Here is a 12364-nt window from a genome sequence, read left to right as displayed (position 1 = left end):
AAATGGCCTGGTCGTGCGAGGGTTAAGTGATACTTTCTTGTTTATCAGATATTAACGACAGCGATGTGTAATATGATCCTATTGTTGGTAAATATCTTGATAAGGGGTGCTTAGTATCATGAGTTTGTTTGTTTGTTTGTTAATACAAACCTACCGTTTGTTTGTTTGTTAATTGGGGCTTTAGGGCGCGCCGACTACTTAGGTACTACCGATAGTTCCAGGAGGCCTACGACAACTGTACGCGCGTGGAGGAGCCGGCAGAGGTGGATGACGGCCGCCCTCCTAACACGGTGGCGATCCTCCAGCGCTACACAACATATCTGCGGGGCGTGCCCGGTGGCTAGCGGGGGGGAGACCACCACCCAACGGCGACTCAGAGCGGTGAGTTCCACCAAAAGCGTAGAACGCTGGATATTGACAAACAAATAAATACCTGGTCTTGCTTGAGCTGTTATCTAGCTAGTTCTTGTATGACTAGAGTATATTAAGAGAAAAAACTTCACAATATTCTTGTTATGTCCGCAGGTGCGACTCTGGGTTCCCGCCATCGTTGACAAACACCTGGAGAGCACCGTGGCCAAAGACCTGCTGCGGGCCCTCACGAGTCCGATCCTGCCCTGTGAGGAACAGGGGGGGGGGGAAGGATCCTAACACAAAAGAACAGCGGCAAGCTCCGGTCCGCCACGCTGCGCGGCCATATCCGAGCTGTTGGTGATTTCATCGACTATCTCTTCACCGACGCCCTGGCACTCGGCTTCGATGCGCAGCGATGGTCCACCCTGATCGGCGTGTCAGTTTGATAATAAACGATTTGATTGCTTGTGTTCCTCAGCGGTCTTTGCTGCTGGTTGCATGCTACTTGTTTCATGAATCGTGTTTCGTTCGCAGAACATCAAAGAGCGCCTCGGCGGGTGGCGCCGATCACTGCAGCTCTCGGAGCAGGAGGCGGAGGCCCACTACACAGGGCAAGCGGAGAAAATCATATCCCTGCAGCAACAGAAGCGCTTGCCAGAAGGACTTGCCAGTTATATCTGTTTTGAAAAATTTTCGCGGCAATATCGCAGGCTAGATATTGGTGGTCGCCCAACATCCTAATATTGCCGCGAAAAATAGCACGAAAAGGACTATTGTCATTTCCTACCATATTTACTACCATATTCTAGTTTAATACAAAAATTCACCACTTTCTAACCAATAAGCCAATTTACCAGTAGGTTATTTGTTCTTACCACATGGTCATTTACCAGTATGTCACCTTGTGGGTGATGGCACGCTGTTACTTAAGGTGGCACGCTGCTACTTAACGACAGACTAACTCAGGATGAGACGAATATGTATGACTTGAGTACATATGATTTAATTCTTCTAGCATTTTTTAACAAACAAAAAAAATTCAGGCCTGCCCTTCTCGCCCCTAGCGCTAGAGGACCTGCTACCAGAGGAGCAGGAGCAGGAGGACGAGCCGGAGCCCCCGAGCGGCAACAGGAGGAGCCCGAACAGCAGGAGGGGCAGCGGGAGCAGCCCGGGTCCCTCCAGGAGAATACAAGATGGGCCATTAGTCGGGCACGGGTCGGCCGGCCCCAGAAAAAGGGCCCGCGCCGGCGACCCGCCGACGCGTCCAAACTCCCAATACTACGACCTGCACAAACACCTCCGGGCCTGCAACAAAGATGTAAGTATTATGTATTTATTTTCATATCAAGTCTTTGATTTACATCTCGCTTAAACGTATGCCAATTTCACCATATACAAAAATGATGCGCCTTATCAAATACGCAATCACAATACGGCTTCTTTAGCTCAATCGCTGATCTGTTCCCAAACAAATGCATTTAAGAAGGATTTTGCATCTTCAATGTGTTTCGTAATGCATGCACAAATGCATCCATGTATTCGTCCTTTTGAAGATGAATTTGAAAGCAGCAATAAGAGTACTCTTTCTTCACAGATACAGGACGTCGCCGGCGCTATCCGCACCCTGAGGCAGGCGCAGCGGCCCCCGAGCGCTCCGAAGCGACACGTATACCGGTGCCCGGAGTGCTCGGAGGAGATCCAGGACTTCCGCCGACACTTCACTCGTCACTTCCCGAGGACGTTGGCTGAGGTTGGTAGATTTATCTTTAACAATGCTACTTTCTACCAAATTAAGTTGATCAGAAGTGTGACCAATTACTGCTTTTAAATACCTCTGAAAGAGTTTTTATATCATGCGCTTACTTTGCTACCCATTTTTCAATCGTACAAACGTTCAAATATACTTTTTTCCCGATGTTCATAAATTTTCGCTTCTTATCTTTTCAGTTCCTGCGGGCTGACGCAAACAAGGAGGTCGTCGCTCGGCCTGCTGCATTCTAATCAGTACAATCGGTATCTCTACCTAATTTTGTGCAATTTTACAATGCTGTGATATGCACTGTGATATAGAATAAACGTTTTTTTATCCTTGTCTTTACAAGTCCAAAGTAACAGCGTGCCATTCTTAAGAAGCAGCGTGCCAAGGCACTTTATATTGTCTAAGTTCCATGTGGCAGCGTGCCAGCGATGGATTGGCTTATGTAGCATAAGAGTGGCACGCAGGTCGATCCGCCGAAAATGACCCGTCATCCATGGAGCTACACCGCGACGCAGAAATTCCGGACACGATGGGGAGGAAACGTACCTCCCATCATGGGAGGAGTTAAGAGGGCTTCTGAGAGTAGAGTAATTCTCCAGGAGCTTCCAGGAGCTAGCAAAGGTGTCCGAAACAGTGATAAAAAAACAGAGGCAGCGAAGTAAAGATGTCAGCCTCCGGCTAACGGTATCGATCTTGTGCCAAAATTTTCAGCCGGGTCCGAAGCTTTCTCGAATGCAACAATGTAAGAGTACAATCCGATGTCCGATGCCATAATAGGCGTGATCAGAGCACAAGTCTAGAGCTTCGTACGGATCGCTGAGCCTAGTAACAGCTCGAATGCCTGTGCACCTATGTCGATGACTTACAACCTCTCCTACAGAAGGACCCAAACGACGACGCGCTTTTCCCTTCGGCGAGGGTATAAGAGGATGTGTCGGCCGTGTGTTCGGAGTTCGGTGTGCGCCTGTTCAATCTCACTGTGATGCGCAGGTCGATGGGCTCGGTTGTGTACAGCCGTCTGAGCGACACAGAACAGCAAGTGGCTAACCATAGGGCTCACCGCCCTGAGACAGCGTTCCGGGCATACACTGCCAATAACAAGAACAATGCTTTGGAAACGGTCGGTGTTATAACTTATGATTTATAAACAAAGGATAAAATATAAAAAAACACTTCCAGCGATTGACGGCGCTAACGACAGGCTGGCCCGAGAGGTAGGGGCGGCACCATCTTCAACTTCAGAGCAGCTGCCCGCCTCTCGGGCTGGCTACCTACCAGCAGAAGAACGGCGGGCCGGCCTGTGGGGCGGGGGACAGCACAGCTCCCGATGTCGGGGGCTGCTTCCCTTCCTACGGACCGGTCAGGGCATCAAGAAGAGAAAGACCGGCCCGGGGGGCGGGCGGCGTCTAACTTCAGCACCGAGAGCTGCCGCCCGCCCCCAGGGCAAAACACCATCATCCTTAAACGACGGGCCGGCCTGTGGGGCGGGGGCGGCGCAGTGTGCCCACAAAAGAAGAAGAAGAAGAAAGAAAAAGACCTGTTGTTCGTGTTGCTACAGTTACGCATTCCGAGACCACCCCAACGCGCCCAACACAAATGGACCCATTTGAAAGTGTTCTTCGCCGTCAACAAGACAAGACAACTCCACCGAAATCGCCAACCGCGGCAGGCCAGAGGAAATAAAACTAAACTGAACTGAACTGATCATGTATGGGGCAATGGGGAGGGAGATGGTGACATCAGTTATGAGGTGGAAGGGGAAGAGAACACGGTTACCAGTTCGGCGGGGCTATGACTCGGGCTCGGGTACCACTGAGTCATACAATGGAGTTATTCATTCACCAAGAAGCCCGGCGCCTCACAGGGAAAGGTATGTCAGTCACGATGTACGTCCATCTACAACTGATGGGGCGGAACAAGCCACTGCTCGACGCCTGCTCGCCGATAATCGTGGAGGGCAGGTTTAGGTCGGCGCTTGTCGCCGCTCAAGAAAAGGGCGGCGCTCGCGCACAAGGCAGCAATGAACGTTAACATGTACAGGGTGTCTCAAAAGTTCGCTTACACATTTCCCATGTCAATAAAGCATATAAGAACCGGCCAAAAATCTAAGGTTTTGGTGTCCGTGTGTACACTAGACAAATATGCATGCTTTGACAACTGATTCGGAAGGTTGGAAACCAAACCCTTTGCTGTATCTCCAAAAATATTTGCGCATACCGATTTTCGTCACTCCGTCAGCTGCCGGAGGCTGATAAAAGGTTACCAGCTTTCAAGCTCTTGTAGGGGAATCCCCCGCAGTTTCTGCGTCGGATTTAGGTTTGACGAGCTCCCCGGCAACATCCGCTTCTCCCTGAAAGCCGATAGCTTGCATCGACACCATCCGTGAGTATTTTGTAGGTCTTCTCTGGCGCTAACTCCTTCATGAATGACTGGCGCCGACCTCCCAAGCACCATTTTCCTTTTCAAAACAACCCCATTCCTGAACAAATGGGAAGTGCCAGGGGCAAATTTTTCGCAGCATATCGTAGCAGAATGTGTCGGCCATCTGTTTCTTAGACACATTTTGCAAAATTTGCAAATCCCGAACGCTCATCATTCCCAATGCCAAGACCTTCGCTGGGTTCCGGAGTGTTTTCCTCAGGAGAGGCTCTGCTTTGTAAACGGCCAAAACCTGTCCATCGTGCGGTTTTGTCCGGATTTTGTGTGTAAAAGAAAGCTATTTGCTCCAGATCTGCCTCCCGGCCCTCTTGAAACTTCGTTAGATAAAACTTTACATTAATTGACACTTTTGGAGGGTCACTTGTCCTCGGCATTGACGATTTTCGCATTATTTTCCCTCAAAATTTAGCGTTATAGATATTATAAACAATTTTAAATGACACTTTGTCTTTATTTTATGATGACCTGCAATTTTTGAAACTGGGTAACCTCTGTCTGTTAGCTTCTAGTCAGTTTTCAATAGTTAGGACTGCATTTTCAGCTGCTTTCCGGAGCACGAGTCTGCTGCGGTACAAGGGTCGTTCAAAGCGCTGTTAGTCTCGCATGGTTTTGTCCTTCAAAAATTTTAGCCACCATTTTTATTTGATGACCGTCATGTTGTACTCATCCTCGCCGACACTTTGCCATGTGTCATTTCCGACCTAACCATTCCCATTACTCGTGAAGCAGAGAGTTTCTCAGCCGACCCGAGTATGCGACCTCCATTTTCATGCCTGATCCATGGTCAGAGGTGAACCCTTTTTGTGTGCTCATGAAGGGTCGAATGCGCTTGAAAACAATGAAGCTGCTTGAGGAAGGTTGTTACCAATGCCCATGCAAAATTTCGACTGTTAATTTCATGTTGATTCAGAATTATTGACAAAAAAGCATGGCTGGCACCTGTAAGCGAACTTTTGAGACACCCTGTATGTGACGTGTCCTCCCGGCCGGGTTGGCCCGAGTTTCTGTTTGTAGTACCGCATGAGTGTTTGCATTGTTTGTGGGGGCTCTGTTCGCATTTGTGCGGATGCGCTACGTGCGGTACCTTTTTGGTGTTCCTCAGGTGGCGAGTTGCACAGAGCAACGAGACTGGGCGTAAACGCCTCTGCTGGCTGTTGCCATCGCACATGACGTAGTAAGGCGCTACTACTATGTGGCGGTGGCCCGGCGGCGTGCCGCGCCACTAGCTAGCGGCACTCGTGTGGCTAGCGCCGCCACCCATTTGGCAGTGGTGTGCGCCCAGGAGGCCCTGCCGAGCGCGCAGCATCGGAGCGTACGCGGCCCGCGACGGGGCAGCCGTCGGAGCCGCGCATCAGCCGAGTTATAAAAGTCTGCGTGAACGGCATCTGTACGCGGCCGACGCCTACCGTGGCTGTCCAACTGTAAAATATGCTATTGAATGCTAATCAAGTGGTCCCAGAGCCGAAGCGCTGCGCCACGTCAGTTTCTAAGTCGCTTAGGTTTGCGAAAACGTCGCGGCCACGCGCCGTGATGTCCTGGACGACCCTGAAATAACCAACCAAGCACCGATTGCAAGAAACGCAAGGAGCGAGGCCGTGGCCGTTTAAGAGTGGGCGACTGCGCGGCAGATGCTCAACAGACTTCGCCGTAGCAGATATCCAGCTCTCCCACAAACATCCACGCGACAGAAGAGGCGGCGGCGGATGACCGCAGGCATCTTGCCTATTATCTAGAGCTGGCGAGAGATGAGGTAATGTGCCTTCTTTACTTTGCAAATGTGGATGTACTTATAATTGGGCAGGACGTCACGAAATAGCCAAAATAAGCATCCGGATTGGCACCGAGGTCGTGTATGAAGACCATGGCATTGTGGTATTAGGTTGATTTCCTGGGCTGAGTCTAACGATAGCGACTTGAGAGATATGCTCAATACATGTTTTTGTAAGTGGATTTCCTAAATTTCCTCGGGCATCGCGATCCTGGTTAGGAAGTACAGGAAGACTGAAAAGCGTTACATTATGTTGGTGACCTGCCTGGCCACGAGCGTCATTCACCTCGAGGTGGCTAACTCACTGGACACGGGCGCTTTCTTGATGGCACTGCGACGCTTCATAGCGCATCGCGACCGGGCAGCGCCTATCAGCCGATAACGGTACGAACATTGTCGGTGGCGAGAGAGAGAGCTCCGTGAGGCCATCACAGCATGGAATAAGGAGCAAATCAGTGACTTTCTCAGGCAAAGGAGCATACAGTGGCCGTCCAAAATCCCCTACCGCAACCTCCCATGCTCCGCAAGCCAATGGGCGGAGCATGGGAGAGGCTCGCCTCTTCTGTGGAGATGGCTCTTCAGTCCGTTCTTCGCAGCCAGGTAGTAGTGCCTGATGATGTACCTACTCAATACTCAATACCACCGTCGGAGTGGTGCCCGACGGATGCGTCCTGCCTCCAGGAGTGTTTGGACGGAGAAAGTGGCAAGATCTCGCGCAAGAGGTGGAGGCAGAGCCAGGCATCGCGAATCACGCATGGCGCTGATGGCTAAAAGAGTACCTGTCGACACTCATCGCCAGAAAGAAATGGCAGGGCACACGCAAAATGGCTGTCGATGACGTGGTTCTGTTGGCAGCAGATGAAAACCCCCGGGCCTGTTGGCCACTGGGTATTGTACAGAAAACATCCAAGTGATGATGGAGTCGTGCGCTCGGTGTTGGTACGAACTGCGAACGGCACGTACAAACGCCCGCACGCGAAGCTTTGCCTCTTGGGGGGGGGGGGGGCAAGCAGTGCGAGATGTGAAGATGTGCGTGTCCCGAGACATTGAGCTCAACAAAGTGAGAGGCTTGCATGACCAGTCGAACTGTGCATGAACTACACGTTTTTGTATTGCCGGAATCCCAATTTCATTTTTGATGCTTTCTTTTCTATCTTCATTGATCCTGCTACCGTGTTCTTGATCGTTACCCTCCCCGTGCCGCCCTCTGATCCTGAGGGACATCGATGATAGAGTGGGCTGCTGGCTGGAGGTCAGCCTACGAGACTGCTGGCTGAAGGTCAGCCTACTGGGCAGCCGGCCATGCTAAAACAGATCATGGACTTGTGAAGAGAGTGTCAGGCCTGCACAGCGGTGGCTATGTGTGCTTCGAGTGCCTGGTGTGTCATGGAGCTCCAGAGCCCCCGTTTTGGCAGGGAACGCGTGGCTCCAAATATTCATAAACGCATAATGCATTACTATTTATTGACATTACAAAACATATGCCGCAAAACATGCACTTTTATGACACCTCTGTTTATAACACCTTTGCATAACAGCCTAATTGCCAAGAACGTGCCCCCCCCCCTCCTACCAGCATCTGCCGCAGCGACTCGGACCTGCAAACAGATTGATTGTTTCTTCCATTCTACCACTCTACATTGTGTATGGGAGGAAGAGGCGTATGTCGTATCTCGTAAACTCGTGGGGTCATGCGTGACCAAAGTGCCGTGTATATCATAGGTATTATCGCACTTTGTGGATAAAAACCTACAACACGAACAGCGGCACGCAAAGCGTTGCAATGCAAACGGGTGCATAGTAAACAGCATCCATAAAACAGTCCAATAGAACAGCGCCAACGATGATAAAAAGTGGAGGGAAAATCGAGGGAATGGACGTAAAAGCATAGTATGCATAAACAATTAGCTAACTCACGCCATAAACAACCGAAAACCAGATGGTGCAATGAAAAAGAGAACAACTCACGCAACTAGGACCAGTAGATTGTTAAAGAAATTAAGAAGCAACCGGGATGAAGATCTGCGCCAACTCACGCCAATCCACAAATGCTTTGCTGTGCAGTTCAGTTCCCGTGGGCTATCAGACGCCCTACTGGGAGTGGAGATCCGCACCTGTGTGGGTGATCTGCGACAGTCCATATCTCCCCAACATCACGGAACAACATATTGCATGGCAAAAGTAAACGCTTACGGGAAAACTCGAAAAACAAACCCGAAAGAGTAAAACACTCTTGCGGTACAAACAATATGAACATCGAGTCCGGCAACAAGAAATAACAAAGCAGTGTGACAAAGACGATACAGGATATCGCAAGGATATGCGACCAGCTCGATGCATTGCTGGGAGAAGTGCGTGGCGGCGGCTGAGACCCCTGAAAATCCAGAAGCACGTCCGCGACGCAAGTCACAGTAAATCAACAGATAACTGACACTTTCAAAGACACAAGAGACTCCCAGCAGGTCATGTCAACACAGTGGCACCATCTGCGCTACGGACCCAATACTGCCTTAAAGTGTTGTGTCATAGTATGATGCTGGCGCCTGAGCGCGCCCGTGCCGTCGTCAGGTGATTGCGCCCGGAAGGAGACAAGGCTGGCGCAAATGGTCAAAGGGGTCGCACGTCATACTTTGTGTTTTGGTTACTTTGGTCAACGTTCGAATCTGGGGATGACGTTCTAAAATAAGCAAATCAAATAAAAGCAAATCGCCCGAAACTTCCGGCCTCAGCTACGCCAGCGCCGCGTCTATCTGGCGGCGCCAGCCTCAGGGAGTTTTCGACCTGGAAGGAACGACTCAACGGCTACAACATGCTGACCGGAGTAGACAAGCTGTCACAAAAGGAACAGCGCGCGTCTCTGTACACCATCGTCGACGACGAATGGTACCGAATCATCAAGTTCGGCCTCAGCGACATCACGGATACTTCCGACCTGGATGAAACCATCTCAGCCACCTGCGAAGTCAACGCAACGTCATCCTGGACAGGCGCGACTTCTACCGTCGCAACCAAGCAACCGACGAACCGTTTGACGACTACCTCATCGCATTGAAGGAGATATCGGAGTTCTGCGACTTCTGCAAACACTGCACCGAAGACCGACTCCGTGATCGCCTCATCACTGGGCTGTGTGACGAAGCTGCCGTCCAAACCCTGCTGTCGGAAACAAACCTCACGCTGCAGAAGACGGTAGACATCTGCCGTGCGCGTGAAAACGCATACGCCAACGCCTCAGCACTCACCGGCGATCGCCTCCAAGTGGTGTCAGCCTACCGGCGTGGTCAACGCAGTTACAGCCGCGGCCGAGACATCTCACCATCTCACCACAGAGCTGTGGGACCACTACAAGCAGGTAAGGTGCAACATCCTCTGCACTAGGTGGCTCAATCAGGACGCCCTCGAGAACCTGTTCCGCACGATCCATCAGCGGGGTGGTCAATTTTGACCACCCTGAACCGACCCAGTCCGGCACCGCTACAAACACGCCGTGCTGAACGGGTTGATGACGGCCCCTGGAACCACGAACTGCGAGGCGGACGGGGATAGTCTCGTCGCAGCTCTCGGCGTAATGACCGGGAGCCCAGAATGTCATAACACCGACCCTGTGTCGGCGTCTACCAGTGGGGATCAGACTGAGGTCGGGGGGCTTACAATACTCGACGCAGTTACTGAAAACTGCGTCAGCTATGTATGTGGCGGGATACCTCTATCATAAGTCGCATAGAGGGTGTGCAGTGTGCCAGGACGTGCTTGTGAAAGGCGCAAACATTGCCACTATGGCTTCAGAGACCCTGACCGCGCTCAAGTCCCACACTAGCCTGACGTGTCTAGACGTGGGCAGCTTGAACCTCCCAACACCAGCGTTCATGGAATTCGTAAGTTGTGCTATGTCACTTATTCAGCAGTGTGGGCTCGGTCACTAGTGCTATCATCTGGCATATTCAAGTCACTGGTAGAGGTAATTCTCGCCTCCAGGAAGGACGCAGCACTGAGGGCAGACATGTGATGATCAACATGTAAACTGTACAGATGTCGAATCAACAGTCAAAAGAAGTAGCTTGCTGAACTGAGTGCTAAACAGCAGAGAGAATGTATGTTGGAAGAGACTGCTGGGGCACTGGCAAAGGTACTACCAAATCCCATCCAGTTATTCCTGAAGTCCCAGGCAAAAGCTACAGCTGTTGCCTCTAGTGGTCGTTCGCACTCAAGACGAGGATCTCATGTTCAGCTTGGTAATCTACTATCAAGATCCTCGAGCCAAACGCTCATTAAGGGAGCGTTTCTTCCTCTCCAGCCCACGACTTCTCAGAAAGCGCATAGAGCATACCATACAAAACCAGGCTTTAGTAATATATTGTTGCTATTATGAAAGAAAAGCTGCATGAAGCGTAGTGCGAAGCCAAGCGATTGGACATGGTAGGGGCTGCCAAGTCCTATCGCTCAGGTGACTACGTCAAAGAGAAACGAAAAAAACGAGCTTGGGCTCACTTCATCAACGCTTCAAGGTGCTGACGCTGTCTCAGTGGCGAACAGTGACTTTGCGTCATTGTCTGATTCTGACTCCGACTATGTGCCTGCTAGCTTTTATTCAAATAGTAAAGCAGTTCGTCAAGTGCCGGTTGACGTGTTTCGGTATCTGGAAGCATCTCCTTCACCAATTGGCAGTACCTGAGGCATCGCCAAGCCATACAGAAACATGCCTTACACATCAGCTGACAGATGCTGCACGAAAGCCATCTGCACGAACGGCGAGCCCCCACGACGGTGGCAGTTCTGGTGACATATCAGATGACGACGCTACGCTGGGTGTCATTCCGACAGGTATTTTCTACCGCAACGCGCCAAAGTCTAAGGAATATGACACTTATTGACCTCCCAGTAAGGAGACGGATCACACGTCTTTTTTCAAACATACGCGCAATGGCCAATTCTATCATGAATGATATCGTGCATGGCCAGCCTTGACTACTCAGACTTACTGTTTGCCATTTGATAACAAGTTCTACAGCTGTATTTCAACTATATTTCTGTTTGGCTTCTAATGGCTTCCAGAACTGGTTATGATAAACTTTTTGGCGCTGTCATTGCGTAACGTTATGAATGCTGAATAAGCCTGCGGCACTGCGCTTTTCAGGGAATATTTCAGCGTACGCATTTGCTGGCAAAAGCGCTGGCATCAATTTATCAACTTTTCCAGATGCAAAAGCCTTGCAGTTCACCAATCGGCTGGAACCACTGCCCCAGCCGCCAGCCGCGAGCACGTCGTCGATGCGCGTGGCTGCACTCGTGGATGCCACAACACAAAGCTGAAGGAGTGCATGTTCAATATCCGAATGTCCGGCGCACTGGAATAGATCCAAAAGACACCATCATCAGGTATTGTCTTCGAGGTGCGAAATGCTCTCGAACGCCTGGAGCGGGAGAAGATCATCCCGGAAAGGGATTTCCCTTGAGACTCCATCATGGCGACGTACGCAAAACTCAGGATAACTGGGCCGGGCTCCCATCAGAGCCTGCTGAAGACCCTCTGGTCGGATGGAGACCAGCGCCTGTCAGCACTCCTTGCGATCTTCACCAGGCTCTGGCTGCTCTGCCCAGCACGCAGCGTGGCGCATAGTGTGCTGTAAAAGTCGCATTCGGAACCCAACAAGCAAGAGGCCTAAACCACGAAAAGCGCGGAAAACGAGCTCATCTCATCTCAGCTCATCATCCGATGAAATGGGCCAAACGTTCCTCACGCGGACTGGCTGATAAGGGCTGTGCTAAAAACAGACATCCGCATCTGTACAACTCGTTCGGACGTCGTTCAGTGAACAAGTCCAGGGTAGGGCCGTCGCGCGGCACAAGCGGGAGATATGTGCCAGATCATATATCTACCGAGATTGACAATCCAACAGCACTCCTCAAGTGTTCTCTATAAACTCACTTCGGCTGGAGATATCCTATATAACTATATAAGGCCTTGGGGATATCGAGATATTGAAGGGCAATACAGCAGCGCTCATCCCGACTCCACTGTGAGGACACCTGTCGCAGGGTAGTGT

The 12364-nt window shown here is 50.9% G+C and overlaps 1 long non-coding RNA gene across 1 annotated transcript; it reads left to right on the top strand.

Annotated features, from left to right (window-relative positions):
* The first annotated feature begins 1948 nt into the window (after positions 1 to 1948).
* On the top strand, positions 1949 to 2446 carry LOC122367340. The gene is made up of 2 exons (XR_006254039.1): positions 1949 to 2104; positions 2302 to 2446. It is a non-coding gene; the product is annotated as an uncharacterized LOC122367340 (long non-coding RNA).
* The last annotated feature ends 9918 nt before the right edge of the window (positions 2447 to 12364 follow it).

This window comes from Amphibalanus amphitrite, unplaced genomic scaffold (assembly GCF_019059575.1).
Source record: "Amphibalanus amphitrite isolate SeventyFive unplaced genomic scaffold, NRLGWU_Aamphi_draft 000864F_arrow, whole genome shotgun sequence".
NCBI lineage: Eukaryota > Metazoa > Arthropoda > Thecostraca > Balanomorpha > Balanidae > Amphibalanus > Amphibalanus amphitrite.
Note: the sequence above shows the minus strand (reverse complement) of the source record. Positions and strands in the feature narration are given on the sequence as shown.